The following is a 20,180-nucleotide window of genomic DNA, read 5'->3' as shown; positions in this document are numbered from 1 at the left end:
TGTATAAATAGTATGGAAGGCAAACTTTTCAATGTATCCTCGTACATGTAACAATAATAAAATAATACCGACACCAGTAATAACTTCTTGAAGTTTCTTGGGTCTCTGGCTTTGTATCATTCCACATTCAAGACATGTCAATTGGCATTCAACACACTATATCTCCAAAACTGGCAGAGTTAAAAGTAACATAAATCTTAAAGTAATATTTAAATATCACCTACAATTCACAAAAAATAGGTGTAATAATTAGACCAGTGATTGAAAAGATAGTCTGGCCTAAAATGAGTCTTTCCTCAAAAATAATTTTTTAAAAATAGTTAAAAAGCTCTAATGATGATTTCTATTTTGAGAAGAGCTGGATTAAAATACTTAACATAGTTTGGAACACTTCAATATTCTCAATGTTTGTAAATCAGGATGACAATGTCAATACTGTGCGTCATATAAAAATAAAACTTTTACAACAAGAAAATATAACTTCAAGTAAAAATGTTCAAGTTCAATCTTTCTCTGAAAACAAGCCATAACTCTGGCTTGAATAATAACATATTATTCAATAAAATAATAACTTGAAGCTCAGGTAAATGATCTCCTGAGAGGTGGTGTGTAACTCCAAACCTCAGAAGTAGAGAGCAGAGAGTCCTTATGTATTGTTATTGTTAGTTGTGCTGAGAAATTCTTAAAAGCATAAAGAGTACCTGTCAGCAATATAATCACCTAAGCTTTTTAGGCATTTTCTTTTATAAATTCTCCCATTTTCTGAACTATTTCTTAGACTCAAAACAGCTATCTCTGTAGATTTTTAAGATGCAATTCAGTGCATTCCCACTGTTTATTTTAGATTGGATTTGAATAGTCCTGTGAGCACAAAATGTTTATGAAATAGATAAAACAAAGAACTGACGATCCAAGAAATCAATCTGTTTTTAGGATTGACTGTAAGCATGCGTGCATGTGCTTGTTTATGTGTGAAAGAAAAGGTGGAGGTGCAGGGAAAGAGGACTATAACAAATAATACAATTACTGATATTTAAAAAATATACAAAGCACTTTTTGTTTTGATATAGATTTCATTTTAAATCTCTGCCAGGATTAATTGTCCATTTTATTTCTTTTTGAATGAGGATGCTGGCACTAGAATTTCAGTAACAGTGTTATAGTGGGCATGTGAAAGTTTAATAAAAGGTCCCCTTGAGCTGTGAAAAGCAATCAGCTATATAGTTATTGATCCTGTCCTTTCTGTTTCAGGTTGTGATCGGAGGGAAATATTGACATTAAAATTAAGAGTAACTGTCATTATGTCACTGTCATCTTAATTATAACACAATTCTGCTTTGGAATTAGTAAATAATTTCTATTAACATGCTCTTTTATGTGTCATGTAACTATTACTCAACTGTTGCCACAATAATTTGTTGCATAAATCAGTTGGCTTATTTTGAACAAAGTTCCTAGCATTTTAATTTCCTTTAGATTGACAAATATTATACGAATACAGTAGAAGGTTAAATGCTAATCTCAAAATTGAGATCACTTAAAAATCCTTTCTCCCCACACCTTAAAAGTAAAGTCATGGCCTCACAGCTTTCAGCCTTTTGCAGTTGTGTCATTTCATTTGTTCTTTCTTTTTCATTACGACAATAGTAACAGCTTTAATACTGATTGGTACTTTACTCGAAGTCTCTTTGCTCCAGGATTAATACCTGAAATTTTGAGTGTAATCTAGCAAACACATTTATTTTATAATCAATATAAATATTCAAAATTATAATAAGCTTATATAATAGAAAGATACACATTTTATATATTTTTATGATTTAAATTTTATTGAGTTCTTTTACAAGTTTTTGCCCGAACCCCTGAGTCAGTGTTGAAATTATGTAAATCATAGCTTACAAAACATAAAATCATCCATAAAACAAACATGGCAGAAATAAATATTAATATAATAACCATGTGTGTCTATTTAAAACTCTAATAACATAAAAGACTGCCATTCAGCAATATGGTTCACCACACATTCACCACTATTCACCCCAGGAAACCTAAATATTTGCCCCATTTTGTGTATAGACGTCCAATTCAGTTTAAGATTCTACACCATTTTTATTGGACTCCAGCAAGGTTACCTAGATTAGTGTTGAAAAATACCCCTGAATGTTGGCACTGAGAGGCGGATAAAGGGGACCTAGTACATGCACTCTGGTCCTGTCCCAGAATTCAAGAATTTTGGATTATGATACATAAGTATATTGGTGAAGTTTCGGGTATTCAGCTCCCTTTCTGCCCCAGACTTTTTGTCTTGGGAGACACACTTGGGTTACTTGGGGATAAACACTCTCAAAATTGGATCCAGACAAGTATAATGGTAGGAAGACAAATTGTACTTAGAGGTTGGAGGAAGTTGGGGGGAACCATCATTTCAGGAGTGGGCCACACATTTTATATTTAACAGTAAAGAAAAAAGTCATTTTATATTAATGTAATTACTGCAAATCTGTATTTTATAATATAAGCTATTTTCTGCGAGGAACTATGTCCTTCCAAGCAGTACATTTTACATAACTTAAGCACTGCAAGAGATTTTATAGTGAAACACACTGTAATTCACATTACTCTCACAAAAAGTACAAGTTGAACATTATGCACATTTCATATTTATAACTATGCCTAACTATAGACCATACCTGCACATAGATATAAATATAATCAAATTGCAACATTAAGCAGACTTATCTGTTAAAATATCAGTACAAAGACATAAACTTAAAAGCATTTTATCCATTGATTATTTACTATATAATATACACAGCTTATGGCAACTATAACATTTCACCACAATATAAAATGATGTGTGAAAACAGTAATGGGTTCAATGTGCTTCCTAACAGAACTCAACAGTCTGGACATTCTCCCGCAGCACATGTCAACATTGCTGCTCCATTTTGTGGTGGTGTTGTGAGGGCACTTCCCATTATACTAGGAACAAAACCAATGGCCCAGAGGTCATAGTGTTATACTGGGAGTGCAGTTTTTCCATTGTCAGGAGCAGCACTGTTTGCTTTGTCTAGGTAAAGAGTTGCTGATACATTAACCAAGGAGGATTAAGTATTATCCATCTCAGGTTGCTACTCCCCATGCATCACAGTACAGATGACTGCAGTCTGCCAAACGTCCTCTGCACGTTTTAAATGCATGCTTGGTGTGAACTGGAAACAAATGCATTCTTCTTCAAACAAAGTCAAAAGATAGCAATTAATTCGCCTTAATAAAACAAAACCAAAAAAAACACCAAAAATGGTGTGTTTAAACCAGGTAAACTTGTTTCATTTGAATTGGAATGTCAGATTTTCTCCAAATACCAAATTCTCCAAACACCAAATGTACTAGATGCTTCCTATTTGATGCTTACTCATTTATGATATCAAGCTTTTATGGACAGCTGAAACAATCTGAATAAAATTTGGCTGCCAACATCCTCTGAGAAGTATCTTTGAGGATGTCAAGGTTCTTGCTACAACAAACAAAGACGGGAATGCTGTTTCACTAACCGCATCCTTCTTCCATCTTCATGATTAAGTTAACGGAGTGGGCAGATAACTTGATGAAATGTTTCTAGTCATGTGAAAGGAAACAGTATTGTGAAGTGTTTGGTTCAATCAGGGGAAGGAAAATGTCCAGTGAATTCACCAGGTGTGACATACAAGGGATGAACACAATTACTTCATTGTGTATCAATTATTAATGCCATGAAATATGTCTACTCTAATGCAGACATTGTTAAAGTGAAGTCTAGTGGCAGCCTGTTAGTATGCACTATACATTTCTTACGTTTTTTTTTAAGCTTGTAAGGATAGTTTTAGAGGCAGACAGGGGGTCAGAGATCAGATTAGAGTTTAAAGACAGGGGCAGGGTCATGGAGGAGTTAGGGGCCAGGCCTCCATTCTGCATTCAGAGTCCAGCAATGTGAATGGGTAATGAAGAACACTCACAGCCTACATCTCTGCTTTGTGTTCAAAGGCCAACGACATGGACAAGGAATGAGAGACATCCGGAGTCTACACCTCCACCCCGTGCTCAAAGGCTAGCTGGGATTAGATTATGTGTGAGTGGGATGCACAAGGAGGCATAAGGGCTGGACAGTTGACTCACCTGGAATTCAACTGGAGTTCAGTGTCCCATCATCGGCTAGCCGAGGGTTCAATACCAAAGATCGGAGCCTGAAGGTCAAGCAGAAGTCCAGAAACTGAATCCTGGTGACTGAGGCCTGGAGGCCTGTCTGCGTGTGAAGGTGGGTGGGAGGGAGAAAACGGGCTTGCTTTTGCTGTTGTATTGCCGTTTGTTGCGTTCTGTGTTTTGTTCTGCCAAGCGTTATGGGCATGCTATGTTGGCACCATGATGTGTTGCGATATCTGTGCACTGCCCCCAGCACGTCCCTGGCTGTGTTGGTTGTTAACGCAAACGACATCTTTCATTGTGTGTTTGATGTACATGTGATAAATAAATCTGACTCTGAATTTGAATCTAATCACATCCTTTCCCAGCACCATGTCTATCATTGCAAACCACAGCTCAACAAAATTTCTAAATAAGACATGCTATCAAAATCCATTCTATATAAAATACTTCAGTGATAACCTGCCATTTTCTCTTTTGCTTTATTTGATGCCGCTTATGCCAATTACTCTGTGTGTAATTTTGCTTTTGTGCTTAAGAGTACATTTCAAAAGTGATGGAAGTTACCCATTCAGTCAAGACGGTGTCAAGTTGCAAAGTTCAAAGTACGTATGCATTGGACGAAGACCAGCAAGGATGAGGTTGGCTGCTTCCAGGTTGACGAGCCCCAGGATCGGAAATCCATGCAGGCAGGAGGCACAAGGACCGGTGATTCCCTGGGTCAGTGAATCTAGAGTTTGAGGCCTGGAGTTTGGGCCCCAACATCGGCGGGTCCTGGGGTCGATACCGTAGACTGAAACCCAAAGGCTGAAAACCGAAGTTGAACGTGGAGCTGGCAGTTAAGGACTGACAGATTGGAGGGCTGTCTGTGTATGGTGGGTGGCTGGGAGGAAGGAAAAGGGCTTGTTTTGCTGCAGTTCTGTTGTTATTTTTTGTGTATGTTGTTCTGCTGAACTTTGTGGGCATGCTATATTGGTGTCAGAATGTGTGGCCACACTTGTTGGCTGCGCCCAGCACATCCTAGGTTGTGCTGTTTGTTAACGCAAATGATGCATTTCACTGTATAGTATGTTTCAATGTACATGTGATAAATAAATGAATCTGAATTAGAGGTTGAGAACAGGGGCACAATTCACAAAACTGAAATTTCCCTCCACCTTATAGCAAAAGGCTTTACAAATGAAAGAACAGCTAAGTAGGAGCACCTGGTAGAATGGGTTATCTTATGGCGATTACTAAATGATACTCTCCGTCCCAACTTACCAGGATTTACAAAACCTTTGTAATTCTTTTAATCTTTACTCTATTAAGTCAGAAACTTATAAAATACATTGACAATACAAATCGACAATAGCTCTAGCTGGATTATCACAGATAATAAACGCCACCTACATTTCTGCTGTTCATTTTAACAAATATTGCCATGTAGAAATTGGCTCCCACATTCATTAGCACAACAAAATTACTGCATTTCAAACGACTTTACTTAATCAGCTATGATATGTTAGAAGGAGAAATGATAAAGTGCTGTAATTCAAGTCTTGTCCTTCTCCAACAGAGAAACAACTCCTGAGTAAAATCCCATGAATTTGTGTTGCAATGACTTGTTATAGATAATGAAAATTTTTATGAAAGAAATCTATACCGATTACTGCTCTTAGAGTTTGATTCATATGTAAAATTACAAAGCTTCTATTAGAAGTGAAAGAAGAAATATATTGTACCTCATGTATTTCTTGCACTTGTTCTCTCACTTTCTCTCCTCCAGGTCATTTCCTTTCACCCCACTATCCATTGAACAGATTATTTCTACTACCTTCAATTAGATTCCACCTTCAGGTAACATCTTCCCTGCACACCTTTCTCCGCTTTCAGAATTATGAACAGATTGTTCCCTTCCTGTGTATTGCAACAGGTCTTCACAAACAGGTCTCTTCTCTGTTGTAGTTGGGATGATTGTTTTGCAGAGAATTTGTGTCTGGGCCACATGAGCAACCCTGAACTTCCTGTGTCCTGTCACTTTGATTCTCACCCCACTCTGATCTATTTGTCAGTGGTCTCCTGCACACAACAAAAGCTTGTGGAAAAAAAATATCATCTTCTGTTTGGGCAAACTGCTGCCATCGGACTTGGTATTAAACTTAATAGCTTCAGGTAACTCACTTCTTCTCTTTGGATGAGAACTGATCAGCTTTGCCATTGGCCATTCACCTGTAACATTGGCTTAGTTTAAGTTCTCTCTGTTAAAAAAGGCCTGACTTGCTTTACATTCCCAACAGTTCTGCAGTTTTCACAATCTGTTTGAGCTTCTTGTGCTCTCAGCACACAGATTTTAAATTTCTCTGTGCACATTCCCATTTTCCTATCAATCCTTCTCCTACCCTTCCTGCAACTTGAAGCTAACTTGTTTTCTGGTTTTCCCTGCTCTGACAAAAGATCTTTGACCTGAAACAATAATCCCATTTCCCGCTCAATGCTGCCCAATCTCTGAATATTTCCATCATTGTCAGTTTTATAAGTTTTCTAGCATTCACAGTTTTTATGTTTACAAAAAAGATTGGTGAAGTACTTCAGAGGTAAAAGCAAAACACATTTCTCCTGAAATTTTTGGTTTTAATCAGGTGTAAAATAAATTGTTGTTAAAGGGCCAGCACAGCAGTGTAGTGGTTAGCACAATGTTTTACAGTGCCAGTGACACGGGTTCAATTCCCGCTGAGTCTGTAAGGAGTCTGTACGTTCTCCCCGTGACCACATAGGTTTCCTCCAGGTGCTCCAGTTTCCTCCCACAGTCCAAAGGTATACCTGGTTGGTAGATTAATTGGTCATTGTAAATTGTTGCATGATTAGGTTAGGGATCAATCGAAGGATTGCTGGGTGGTGCGACTTGAAGGGCCTATATCGCACTACAGGTCAATAAAAATAAATAATTAAGATCAAATTCCAAATCTGCATGAGCCAGCATAAAAAAAAATTAAAAGAGTTTTTCACCATAGCATCAGAACGCTACAACAGACAGGTAGATCTTTTGGCCCTTCAGGCCTCTTAATTTTTTCCATACAAGTCTCAATCTCAATCTTAAAATTAATTTCTGTTGTATTATATTTTTCTAAGAATTCCATCATGCTGTTGATAGAATTTGTGTAGTAACTTCCTCTTGCATTTGGATTCTAATATTATACCCAATGAATTAAGACTACATCCTTCCTTGTGGCATGGATTGTCTTTTGGTTGAAATAACTGCAGTATCATGATGACATCCAGATATATTAGCTTGACAGGGATTCACAAAGAAATATTGGGCGGACCTTCCAAAGCCTTTCTGACAGTTACACCCACAACTGGCAATATTCACCAGTCTTTCTGCTTGATAGGTCATCACTATAGTTAATGCATACTGTATACCCGAGCTGAAAGGCCGACATGATTTAGTGGTGTTTAGATTTCAATGCTGAGTTTTCTAGTACAAACTTCTTCTGCATTGTTCCAAGCCTCATGGCCTTAATCTCAACAATCCCAAACTGATTCATGCTCCAGGGATGAGAACTGTAAATGGACAACTGTCTTGGTCCTGTACCCTATATGAATATTAATCTCTACTTACAAAGTCAAATGGATCCTAAACATCCATTTTCTCAGATTGCTTGCCGCGTTCACCATTTTTACATAGATGGGTGTTTTCACAAGGACACTGCTGAAATGGCAATGATAAAAGGATGTTGAAATGTGAATGTCATTTGAAACAAGTATCAAATCCAAAGGCTGCAATAAAATCAACAGCAGCAATCTTCACAATCACAGCAGGCAGAAAAAATCATCTCCAAATCATATCATGCAGAATGAGCAATGTCACTGATCTGGCAAATTATCCGAGTCTGGATGGCAACTTTTTTTTAAAATTTCTTATGACTACAATTTGTGAGCGAGATTCTTTGGGAAACTGACATCAGATGGTCAAATCCTTGTTAATATTATTTCATGGCTCTTAGTGGGAGACGTAGATGCTACTGCATCAACTTATAATGAGCCTATTTTACCAAGCACATTTTACTATCTCAAAGCACATCTCTCTGTGCATGGTTCCATTCACGTTTCATGTACCCCAAGACAGAATGCAACAATTCTGAACATAGACACTTCGTACTGTTGTAAACTCTCCATCCTCTACCCTTTCAAATTCCTTATTAATGCAATGACAAGAATACTAAACTCTCAATCACAAAACAATTCAATAATCTCAGTTTAATGGAACAATTAGGGTAGAATAGTGGAATTTACAAAGGAAAATCTACTCTTCGAAGATCAATTAAATGTTTGAAACTTTATTTAACACAAGATTATTGGACAGGAGATGTATAGCGCCTGGACATGGATGAGGGTCAAAGGACATCCTCAGAATCACTCAATGGCTCAAATTATCAAGGACTTTCCATCCACATGGCTCACTATAGGAAAATTCCAGTTTTTGTTGAAAATACTTAAATTCATCAGGTTGTTCATTGAAATATTTAAAAAACAGTATCATGCCATTCCACATAGATTCTACTTTAATTATGGTTCATGCTGCTGGCCATTTGATAGCCTATGCACCTGGGATTGGGAGCCTTGCCAGTTCCCAAGGTCTTTTGGGGCTGGACTCCCATTGGAGGATTGAGCTTGGAACCACTCTAAAAGATGCATCATGGTGCTGGGCAGATGACTGGCAAGCTCGGGTGACCCACTGCTCATCAAAAGATGTCCCTCACCACTGCATATCATTGTAATATGATATACTATTTATGTGTTCAAGTAAAATATTTATAAATCTATTTAACACTAAAATTTTATGCTATCTTAACTATAGTTGCACATAAAGGGTATATTTTATGTCTGAAATCCAATCATGAATCAAATACAGTTAATTAATTTGTAGACATGGGCATAACTACAAGGCATTGTTTTTTAAAACAATTGTTATATAAATGCACAGAATTATGGACATTTCAATGTTATGGAGTGCAATCAAATACAGTGCTTAACAATATTGAACATCTGAGTAAGTCACTGGCTTGACAACATGGAGTTAAGCGATACAGTCATACCACAATAATCATCGCTATATCATAAGTGAAAATTATAGTTATTAAACTTTTGTTTAGTATTGACATTTTAATTTAATTGCTCTCAATAAAGTTAGGTAAAGTTGATTATCTCCAGTTCCTTTGACTATCATAACAATATCTAACTGAATTAAATTGCTACAATAATGTAAAGCATATACTTCAACAAATCCTGAAAGATTTAACAGGGTGCTATTTCAGTTGTCAAATCAACAACATGTAACACTGGAATTTATTCAATGAGTGGAAATGAACACGTATTTGGTATTATCACCCAACACCAACATAACTAATGCATTACTAAACATTAAAAGAGTGATGTTAACCACATTAACACCCAACCTAAATGCCTGGGTCAAAGCGATTCTCTCAGTCTACACAACCTACATCAAAATCACTCTATGTCTGGGCTTTTTTTTCCTGGTGATTTGACAGGCACTGTAAATTAGGAAATGTTTCATATCAAGTAACTTCTTACTTAAATTTAGCATGGGTAAAACTGGACATATTTCTCAGCAAATTTAACATGAATTCACTAGCAGGACACATTGCACAAACCTAATATTTATAGCAATTAACAGGTTAAAATACATCATTACTGCATGAAACAAAAATGCTCTATGAACGCCTATAATGGCCTCATCACAAGTATTTTCTTATAAGCTGGTCAACCCACTGGAATAGCACAGTATGAAGTAATTCATTTTCTAGGCATTTCTGACATCTCACTCAAATACCTAGAATGGGGAGGAATGGCAAGCTCATCGTCCCGGAAGGTACGTCTGTAAGAATGGGCATTACCATCCTACAGAGAACAAGCCATATTTTGTGTATGGAAATCTCAAAAATACAACTGCTCTGAAAAGATTTGAGTACCTATTACTGTTTATTGAATCTGATTCAATTCCAGAGACCCAAACTTGGTAAATTTGCACTGTAAGACGTCAGTGAATTTTTTAAAAATACACCTTTGAATGTTAACAATTCTTGGTATCATATCAGTTTACTACAACATACATCATTAGTCTCAAATATTTCTGGACCTCACAAGGATCTGGATAATTAAGAGCTTCAAGCACATTGTTGGTATATTTAGATAAGTCTGACACTTCTTCAATTGTTTGTAAAATAGATTTGTTATGTTGCACCAAAAAGTTGATCACAAATATTTCAACAGTTGGCTATTTACTAATATTTGTGTATGAACGAAAACAGAAATTGCCTTTTAAACTCACGAGACAGCATAGGCCATCAACTATTTTGCTGTTGACGTTCCTGTAGCAGGCAATTTCTTTTTTACGAGGTCGAGTTGCTAGCTCGACGCTCAACCCAGCACGAATGAAGAGCGTGCCTGGGATATTTGTGTATGAGTTCTATAAAAATATGTTTGTGGATAAGATGGTTTCCAAATCTATGAAATCAGCTTTCTATTCTTCTGAGTATACCCTCTTTGGGCATAATGTACTTTTAGTTTCTTCTGATAATGGATTTAAGTATGCAACAATTTCATGTCACTAGTTAACCCTCAAGCTACTTATTTGATTTCAAACTGAATATAAACCATTACTGCAGAAGTTATAACCTTGTTACAGAAATTTCAGAGAGATGCAAGGTTTTCATCTATTGTATTTCTTTGATGTAAGTAAAGACAGTTGTGTTAGATTACAGCTGTTTGTTCAAAAGCCTTATTTTAAAAATTAACTGTTTCAAAGTGAATTTAATAAAATATGCCCAAATGAACAAGACCTTCACATATGAAATTAATGTGCACACAAATATTGCTACTGTTTAGCTAAGGAACTGAAATCTCCTGTGGTGTTGCAAAGGCTATCCAGCTTGATCCCCCTGAAGAGTTTGACACAGTTATCAGCTAAATATCAACACAAACCTCAATTCAAATAATGCAGAACACAGCAACACAGCAAAACAAAACAGTATGCATACGCAACAAAGCCAAGTGAAGAATTCAGATTGAACAATAAACAAAACTTCAAACCCTCTCAAATATACCACACTGCTTTGAAAGAATTTCACTACATCACTAACTTCCTCTTAAAGGTAATATCAAAAGAAAAGTTGACAACAAAAGTAAAATATTAACTAAATCTACTTTAGAAACACATTAATTAAATGCTTTTTTGATGGCTGTTTCTTAGAGCAATAGGTGTTTGGTATTTTTCTGAAACAATTTTGGAGGCAGTACTAATATTTTACAATGTTCATTTACCTAAAAATTGAAATGTGCTTACAAAGTGACCTTCTAAATACTTTTTGTAAGATCTTCATCTTTGAATAATTATCAAGCCAGGCTTTTAAATATATAAACATAATAGCTTTTGACATTTTAAGTAATGTTTCATCCAGAATTTCTTCTCAATATTTATAAACATAATGATATTCAGAATATATAATGCATTTTTTCAGAAGTCACCAAATTTTTCAATTTGAGAAAAATTGCCTTTTTTTAAATAAAGTTTGAATGTTTTAAATTTCCACTTAAATCAAACAAAGCTTCCCATTCTGCAACATTGTCTTTACAATGGTGTTTTTGTTTCTAGTTTGAAGAAGAATTCTTTGTATCAATAATGAATTTGAATTAACTCTTCAATGGAGCCTTTCATTCTGGAAACAATTCCAGAACCTGAACTGGCAACTGTTTCCTAGTTATTTTCAATAATCAAAAGGGAAAGGGAGGAATTATTCCCAAGAATAGAAACACACATATCTCCTCTTTCTCCACTGCATGCTTTATATAGGAAACCATTAAAACGTGCTCATTCTCATGCATGCTCAAAAATAACTATCTGATGTTACGCTGCACAGATAGGGCAGCAGTCACATACTGCAACACTGCAGTCACATAAAAGGAGCTTCAAACTTAACATTCACGTAATCAAAAACAATTAGATGAATAAATATGTTGGATAAAAATGATTAATACCTGCTTGATAGTTACACTAGAAAATGATTGCCAATAGTATTTTTAAATACTACATATTAACAAGTTTTGCAATTACCAATAAATGCAATACACTTTCATGAATCAGAATATCACCATGAAATACAAGTTAATTTATCTAATTAACCTGGGCAAAATAACACTGTGTTGAACTTTCAAAGATCTTTCTGGTCCTGTCAGATTCCACAAATTTTCCTTCAGTTGTATACTCTTGTGAACTTTAATCAGGAAATTTTAACATTGCTTGCCTTGGAAATTTTTAATTGGCTTGGGAACGCAAAAACCAATAAAAATAAATCTGATTTGAAATGATCCATTTCCCCTTTAAATTCTTTGTTAAGTTTATAATCTGGAATTGAATTGTATTGATTTAATTGACATATCAAAATACCTCAGATTTTGTAGGGTTCATCTGTGGCAGGTCAAAGCTGGATCATCTCAGGGAAACATACCGAAATAAGGGACAGTACTTGGATTGGGGGAGATTAATATCGAGATTTTTACATTGCAGAACTGGTTGCAGAAGCATAGCATGTTTCTCTCCTTCTGGCGCTATCCTCACTCGCATTTCTGTAGAGATTTACCACCATCTGATGTTGATTTGAAATGGACCACAAATGACTGCTAATTGAAGAGGACAATGGCACATCTATGCCTGTGCTGTAGGTGGCTCTTTGTAGATGTAGCGATACCTCTGAGTGCTCACTAAACTGTAGGAATAGCATCCAAGATTTGTTATTTTTATTCAAACATCCTATAATTTGCAGAACTGGTTTTTAAAATTATTGATCACAATGTATTGAGAAATTTTCATGATTCATTATTCTACTTCATATTTTTTCTGTTTCTTTAACCTTTGGTGAAGACGAGAAGGAACGCTGGATATTAATTAATTTCTTGTAGGTGAATGTATCAGAACAGACATATACTCTCTCCATTTTATTCCACTGCACAACAAAAAGTCAATAATTCACAACTGAGAGATGGCAGGTTGACAAAGCTTTGTAAAACAATAATGCATAAAATTGAGACTAAAATGGATTCTTGAGGATTTATAAGTTTAACATCTGAAAAAGGGAATAACTTTTAAAAAATCTATAATCATGCAGCAGAGAAAAATCTCACCTTCCATATGCCACAATTTCTAATTGCGTATCTGACAACTATTTTCGTCCAGACTTTGTGCTCCAAACTTCTGCTACACTTCTGTGTTTCAAGCACGTAGCGTGTCCAAACTGGGTCTCACTGCCTGACTGGACCTTTGCCTTGCTCTTTTAAAGAGGAAAGAAAAGCAAACTCCTTTTGCAATGCTAAACATGGCTATGCAGCACCCGGTTCTTTTGACGTTGTCTGGAGAGAAGAACATTAAAATTATTTTTTAATTGTGATGGGATTTCAATGTCTACCTAAATGCACTTAGGAGTACAATGTGCTTAGCACAGGAATGAAAGCTTCTTACAGTGTAGACTATACCAACATTAATCATTAGTGCAGTGTATCTGCTGCATGCCACTGTGGCTTGTGACATTTCACTTCATGCTAGACACAGCTGCCAGTATATTGCTGGCATGAAAACCAAAGCACTCAGAATTCTGCGATAGTTCAAGTATTCTCAGGAGGAAATAGTGCCTTTTCTCCCTCCCCCTTTCTCTTTTCTTGTGGAGGAGACAGCTGAGAACAGCAATTCACAGACCTTTCTTCAACTGTCATTCACCACGCCCTGTCTGGTCCCTCCTACTATCTCTGTCTCATTAAAAACAGTGCCAAACTGGCAGCATGCCACATGCTAAACGCACAATCTTTTTTCTCCAGAAAAGAAATACCAAAAACTGTTTATCACCATTCCTATCTTAATACATAAGGTTACTTTAAATTTTCAAAATAATTTTTATATTTCTGTTGACTGCAGCAGACACATGGTTTCAAAAAAAAACATGCAAGCCATAGGTTTGCTACCACTGTAGCCTCTTTCTTGCTTATTGAGTACGAAACTGGCAGCTGTCCAGACCCACTGTTGCAAAGCTAGAGTCAATCAAGGTCACAAATATCTACCTTTACTATCCACTGAACTAAACATGAAATAACTGTGCTCACAGATTGAGGCTGAATTAGTTCGGGGTTGGGGGGGTGGTGCTTGATCCCCAAACCTTCTAAAATAAACTGTAAACATTGTTGTGATATCTATAAAGTTATAAGCTGCCAAAACAGGCATGTGACGACAGTCTCCAACCAAATCGTGCTTTCCTTGCTCTCTGCCTTTCCCATTCTGTTCACATTTAGATATGCAGTGTCCTTTGTGTGCATAATTTCACACTTATCAGCAAAGAAAGATGCCATACTGCTTTCTGCCAGCTGATGTAGCCCCTCTGAAATGCCACAAGACTGCCTAGAGGCTCATTAATAATTGCAGATGGCTTTCCACTCCCAGACTTTAATTCTCAAGCACTGCATGATTACAAGCAGTTATGAAAGCTGTTCCTTTACCTTCTCTGTGCAACAGCAACTTAAGACATTTACTGATTAATTCAACAAATGCCACTTTAATTCAACAATCAATTCAACAACCTAGTAAAATAGAGGGATGGCTGAACTTGCTTTCTTTTTGTTAAGTGGGGTTTATTAGAATAATCTTTAATATTTAAGGAGATTAAATTTAAATTCTGAAATTGTTAGGTATATTTCCAATTGAAAATTTAGTTTTTTTCCCCCAAATGATTTGTAAATCCAAAGATTGATTGTTTTTCTGTTGCACTTTCACTTAAAAAGATCTGAGCTGCCACAACGCAAATAGCCAATGTTAGTTATTTTAGTGGACACATTCAATTCTAAAACGCAGACCCTTAGTATTGCAAAATTGCAACATTAGTTTGGGCAATATAGTGTCCCGAGTATTTTGAAAAGATCTGGCAACATTACACTCAAGGGCATCCCCTTTAGAATGAAATTATCAAGTTACTGAGTGCAGGACTGCATACTAATCCAAAAGTATAGTTCCTTTCTTTGCCCAAAGCTAACAGCAAGAGGTCAATGCTATGAGAGACAGGTTAATAAGATTACCTGCAAGAAAGGGCATGTTGGATTTTCCATCTCACGCCTTCCACAAAAATCTTCACAAACCTTTTAATCTTCCCTTGTTGTGAGGACTTAATGAGTTCCTCAGTGTTAGAAGAACCACAAGATCATTCCACATTGACTCAGCTTGATTTTCCTTCCCTCTGACCTCTACCCAGTGCTCATCAGTAAAGCCATAACTGAGATTAGAAAGTCAGCTGAAGAGGAAGAGTGAGTGTAGCAAACAATAGAAGTGTTACGACTTTGCCACTTTGATGGCTGTAAAATGCCTCCTTTTAAGAACAGAAAAATAAAGCAAGCCAAGCACAACTAAAAAACAACACTAAATGATCTACAAAGCCAAGAATCAGCAGGTTGAGATTTACAGAATTATCGGCAAGATTCCACTGATCAAGGAGGACTCTCTTGTTTAAAATAGCCAACACAGTTCCTTTGTATTCTATCTTTTAAGTAAATACAACGTTATAGTACCAGATTGAATCATAAACAAAATGTAGAAACAATGCTGATAAATAAGTAAACGTAAACAAAATATTACAAAACTAAACTGCAGATAAATATTGTCAAGTGATATTGAAAAAAAACTACTGTAAGCAAAAATTCCATTTAAGAACTATGTTCCCTGTTGTCCTTGGATACAGCACTTACTGAGATAGTAAAACCCTATTTCAAGCCAATCTCTTGTAATATTGCTACTGTATAGCTCGGCTGTGTGAAAAATCATTCTGGCATGATGTTACATCCTCCATCTTAGCCACAGCTGGCACTCAGCTACATGAATAAAGCAACTGCGGTCATATATTCATTGCTGTGAGAAAACCTGAATGTTTAGGCTCCTAACAACCACATAAAAAGTTCATTGGCACTTTTTTTAGTCAGCCTCCTCTGACCTATAAACCTTTGTGACTGGAACAAATGCAAATAAAGCTGACTTGCTTAGACAAAACACTGAAGGGCATTCAAATCAGCTACTCCTGGCTTGCTAATACTAATTCACTGCATCACATGGCACAAAGCTTTTCAAAAGAAACAGTCGGTATTTTAGGCCCATAAAATCAAAAAAAGGATAATGAAGTTAATATCAAAGCAAAACTGTTTAGTTACCTGAAATATATGCTAGGGTACTATCAGCACTTTCTGTGAATATTTCAATTTAGCAACAGAAATTTGCATTTATATATTTAATTATACACATATAAAACTCAAAACAATAGGAGAAAAACTTGAAGACTGCAGAGATCAAGAAGATCTAGATTGCATGTATGAACAAGGAAGGGTAAAAGCCAAAAAGAACCTCACATTCCATATAGAGTCCATATTATCCTCTGTTTCAGAACACCAATCACCTTGGAAAATCCAAATTGTGTGCTATGTTCACTTTTCTTCACATTAACTTGCAGGACCAATCCAATTTCATCAATTGAATAAAAATCATTAAGCTCCTTTATTTCTATGTTAGGTCTTTCCATTAGATCTGTTCATACCAGCCTAGTTATAAAGGGTTGATATTTATAATTGATTGGGCAAATATTTCACCCTATCTCAAACCTAAATGTCTGAAATATCTTATCCTGTCAACTAGCTTTGTACTTGCTAGTCACTGGAATAACATCACAGTATCTACCTTGTTAATTCCTTTCAGAAACTTATGGTTTTGAATGAGATTACCTCATTCTTCTTAAGTCGAGCAAATATATGTCTATCCCACTCAATCTTTCCTGATAGCACACTCTCTCATTCCAATAATCAACCTCCTAGATAAATATACCATTCCTTTGGTTTGCAGCGCTAAACTTCAGCAGCATTCAATGGGTGGTCTCACCAAGGCAATGTAGAATCATACAAGACTTGTTACTCAGGTGCTTTAGCCCCTTGCAAAAAAAAAAGCAGCCATTTGTTTTCTCAGTTGATCACTGTTCCAGCAAGTTAGCTTTCTGTGCATTATGAATCAACATATCATGATCTTATTTCACACCAACATCTCGTATTTCATCTGAACAAATTAGAAAAAAAATTTTTAAAATTTTATTCATCAATATAAATATCTTTCTATTTGCATTCTGCTAACTGCCATCTTCTTGACCAATTACTTAGTGTACCTAACCCTTTGCAAAAGTCCACATCCTCAATGGTATTTATTTTACAAACAAGTCTTGCACTAAACTTGGACTGGTTACACACCATATTTTCATGAATCCTTGTGGCACCCTCATTTGTAAAAGCCTGCCACCCAAAAAGGACCAGCTTATTCCAATCTGTTCAGTGTCCTTTAAGCAATTCTCTGTCAATGTTAACGTATTAAACTCAGCTCACCAAAACCTTTTGCATTAATGCCAGCATGCCTGTTTGTTAGTTCATTTATTTCTAAAATGTGGGGTAAACTAATTTATTATCCACTGTGAATAAAAAGCTTGATTTACACATTTTAATTGGGGAAAAAAGCAAGAGGAGATAAATCGGGATGCAATCAGGTTAAACCACAATTAGAATACCTTTGCATTAATTTCTTTCCTCCATCAGCATTTCAAACTGTGATTTCAGATGGCACCTTCTGAACTGGCTATTGATGCCAGGCTTGTCTACTGAGATAGCTGCTGAATGCACAAGATTTACTGTACGATTTCTTCACTCTTTGTCTAAAGAGTTCCAACCCTTGTAAGATGCTTACACATCTCTCAGTTGAAGAACAATGCCTTGAAGCTCCTATATGTAAAAGATTATGGATATAAAAAATGTAAAGGCTGAAGTATCATAATAGAACTATTTTAAGGGGATTTTTTTTCTCTGTAGAATTCCTGATTCTCATTGTCAGGTGTAGGGGACTAACGAATTATGCTGCTGTATCCAAAAATTAAAACTGCAGGAATACCAGTGAGGGAGAAAAACACAGTATACTAAGTCAATCATATCAGAATCAAAATCATTTAATTTTATGGATTTCAGTGTTTTGATTATTGGTGTTAAAAGGTTGTTGTTATTTCGAATAGTCCTTTGAGTTATTTGTTGATTTGATTGCTCCAAAATGCTGTCAGAATGTATGTTTTTCTTCAATCATAAGACATTTTCATAATGTGACAAACCGCTGTCACTGATACTGATTAAAGTTCATTTCGATTTCCCAACATTCACTGAAATACTGATATCCAATCCAGTATTCATTTTGAACAACACCGCATTTTCAAAGAAATGCACGACCAAACACGATAGGAAACTTCAAAGAAACAAGTTTTTAGAAAAATTTAAATCAATCTACTTCTTTCCTAATTCCCTCCAATCACTACTTCTTTATTCTTTATGACCAAAATGAGAACTGATCAAAAGGCCATCAATACAATCATCAGCAACTGTTTGGAACTTAATTAATTAAGAAGTTTAGAATCTAAAACTCTAACTATACAAACTGATACATTAAGAAACTACCTATTAATCAAGAAATCAACAAAGATTAAAATGATTATTGTCACATTAATTTTCATTAATGTTTTAGCATTTTTTCCATTGATAATGTTAATAAATATGGCAATCTAGTTTTTGCAGCTGATGGTGAATGACTGATTAGTTACTGTGTGGATTTTTGAGGAGAAATTAGTATGAAACAGCAAGCCACACACAATAATGAGAAACAACTGTCTCTCATTTGGAGAAAGACAAGAAGGAATATGATCATCAACCAGTTAAATTGAATAATCTTCACTAGAGGCATACAAGCCACTAGATTCTAGTGCACCAGAAAGCAGAGCATAGTTCGTCACAAAAACCAGCCACCCTCCACTGACTCTGTCTATATTTTACAGTTCCTCAGGGAAGCAGCCAACATAATCAACGACCACTTCCACTCTGGTCAGTCTCTCCTTTGCTCACTTCCATCAGCTTAAGAACATGAACCACCAAGCTCAAAGGCAGCTTCTGTCCTGCTGTTACATGGTTCTTGAACAGACCTTTAATTCAATAACAATGAACTCTTAATTCTGGATCTACGTTGTCAAGGTCCTTGCACCTTATTTGTCCATCTGCACTGCAGTTTCTCTGTAATGGTAACCACTATATTTTGTTTTTCTTTTGTAATACCTCCATTTACTTATGTATGGACTGATCTATCTGAAGGGCATGTAAATGAAAGTTTTTCACTCTACCAGAGCACATCTGAGAACAATAAATCAATTACCAAGGACACAGACAACATTAGCTGCCACTGAATGAAATGATCCAGAGACTAAGAAGCTGACTTTCACTTCCACAGCAGCTGACATCGAGACTGGTCAATAGTCAGAACTGTGTCTGCATAAAGCAACAGGAGGTATACTCCAGCGACCAGCTATAAGATACCACTTGCACTGCTATCATAATTCACCAAGTAAACTAATCTATTCAGCAATAAAAGGATCCTTGATTTTGGTGGATGATCACAAGAGGAGGAAAAATGCAATAAGTGCCCAACTGCCTTTGACTGTCCAGGAAGAGTTGTACATTCATAGGTGATGCAGTTGTCAATATCTCTCTGCAGATAAATTGGCCCTTCATGAGATGAACATAGGACTGTTGCTCTTCAGGTCAGGTTAGTTTTGCCCGTTCTTTCAGCTTTCTCCAGTAAAGACTCCTCATTTTAAAGCACTTGAGCTCTCATCTCCTGCCCACAGACATGCTGGATGCCCAATAGCATTACAGCTATGCGTAGCACTTTTTGTAAATAAAAGTCAATCTTTAACTCCAAAATACTAAAATACAACTCTTCAAGTCAAATTGTAACAAATAAGTTTTTTCCCTATATAATCCTCAACAAACATCTAAGGGATTGAGGATCCCTTTGAAGGAATGCAGATGTTGTTGGGAGGGTTTATTTTTCTTGCTCAAATAAACATCTCTCAGCTCCTTAA

General features: G+C 36.1%; 1 long non-coding RNA gene across 3 annotated transcripts in view; it reads right to left on the bottom strand.

Moving 5' to 3' along the window:
- Window positions 1–1,843: 1,843 nt before the first annotated feature.
- LOC140202669 (uncharacterized) overlaps window positions 1,844–20,180 on the bottom strand; it is a 168,279-nt gene continuing 149,942 nt past the window's right edge. For all 3 annotated transcript variants that reach the window (XR_011887151.1, XR_011887150.1, XR_011887152.1), the window contains 3 exons: window positions 13,360–13,584; window positions 7,781–7,870; window positions 1,844–7,082 (listed from right to left, as the gene is read on the bottom strand). This is a non-coding gene — a long non-coding RNA (uncharacterized lncRNA). The remainder of the gene's footprint in view (window positions 7,083–7,780; window positions 7,871–13,359; window positions 13,585–20,180) is intronic.

The sequence above is a fragment of the Mobula birostris genome, chromosome 9 (assembly GCF_030028105.1).
Source record: "Mobula birostris isolate sMobBir1 chromosome 9, sMobBir1.hap1, whole genome shotgun sequence".
NCBI classification, from domain to species: Eukaryota; Metazoa; Chordata; class Chondrichthyes; order Myliobatiformes; family Myliobatidae; genus Mobula; species Mobula birostris.
The sequence above is the reverse complement of the archived record's forward strand: the minus strand, read 5'-3'. Positions and strand labels throughout refer to the sequence as shown.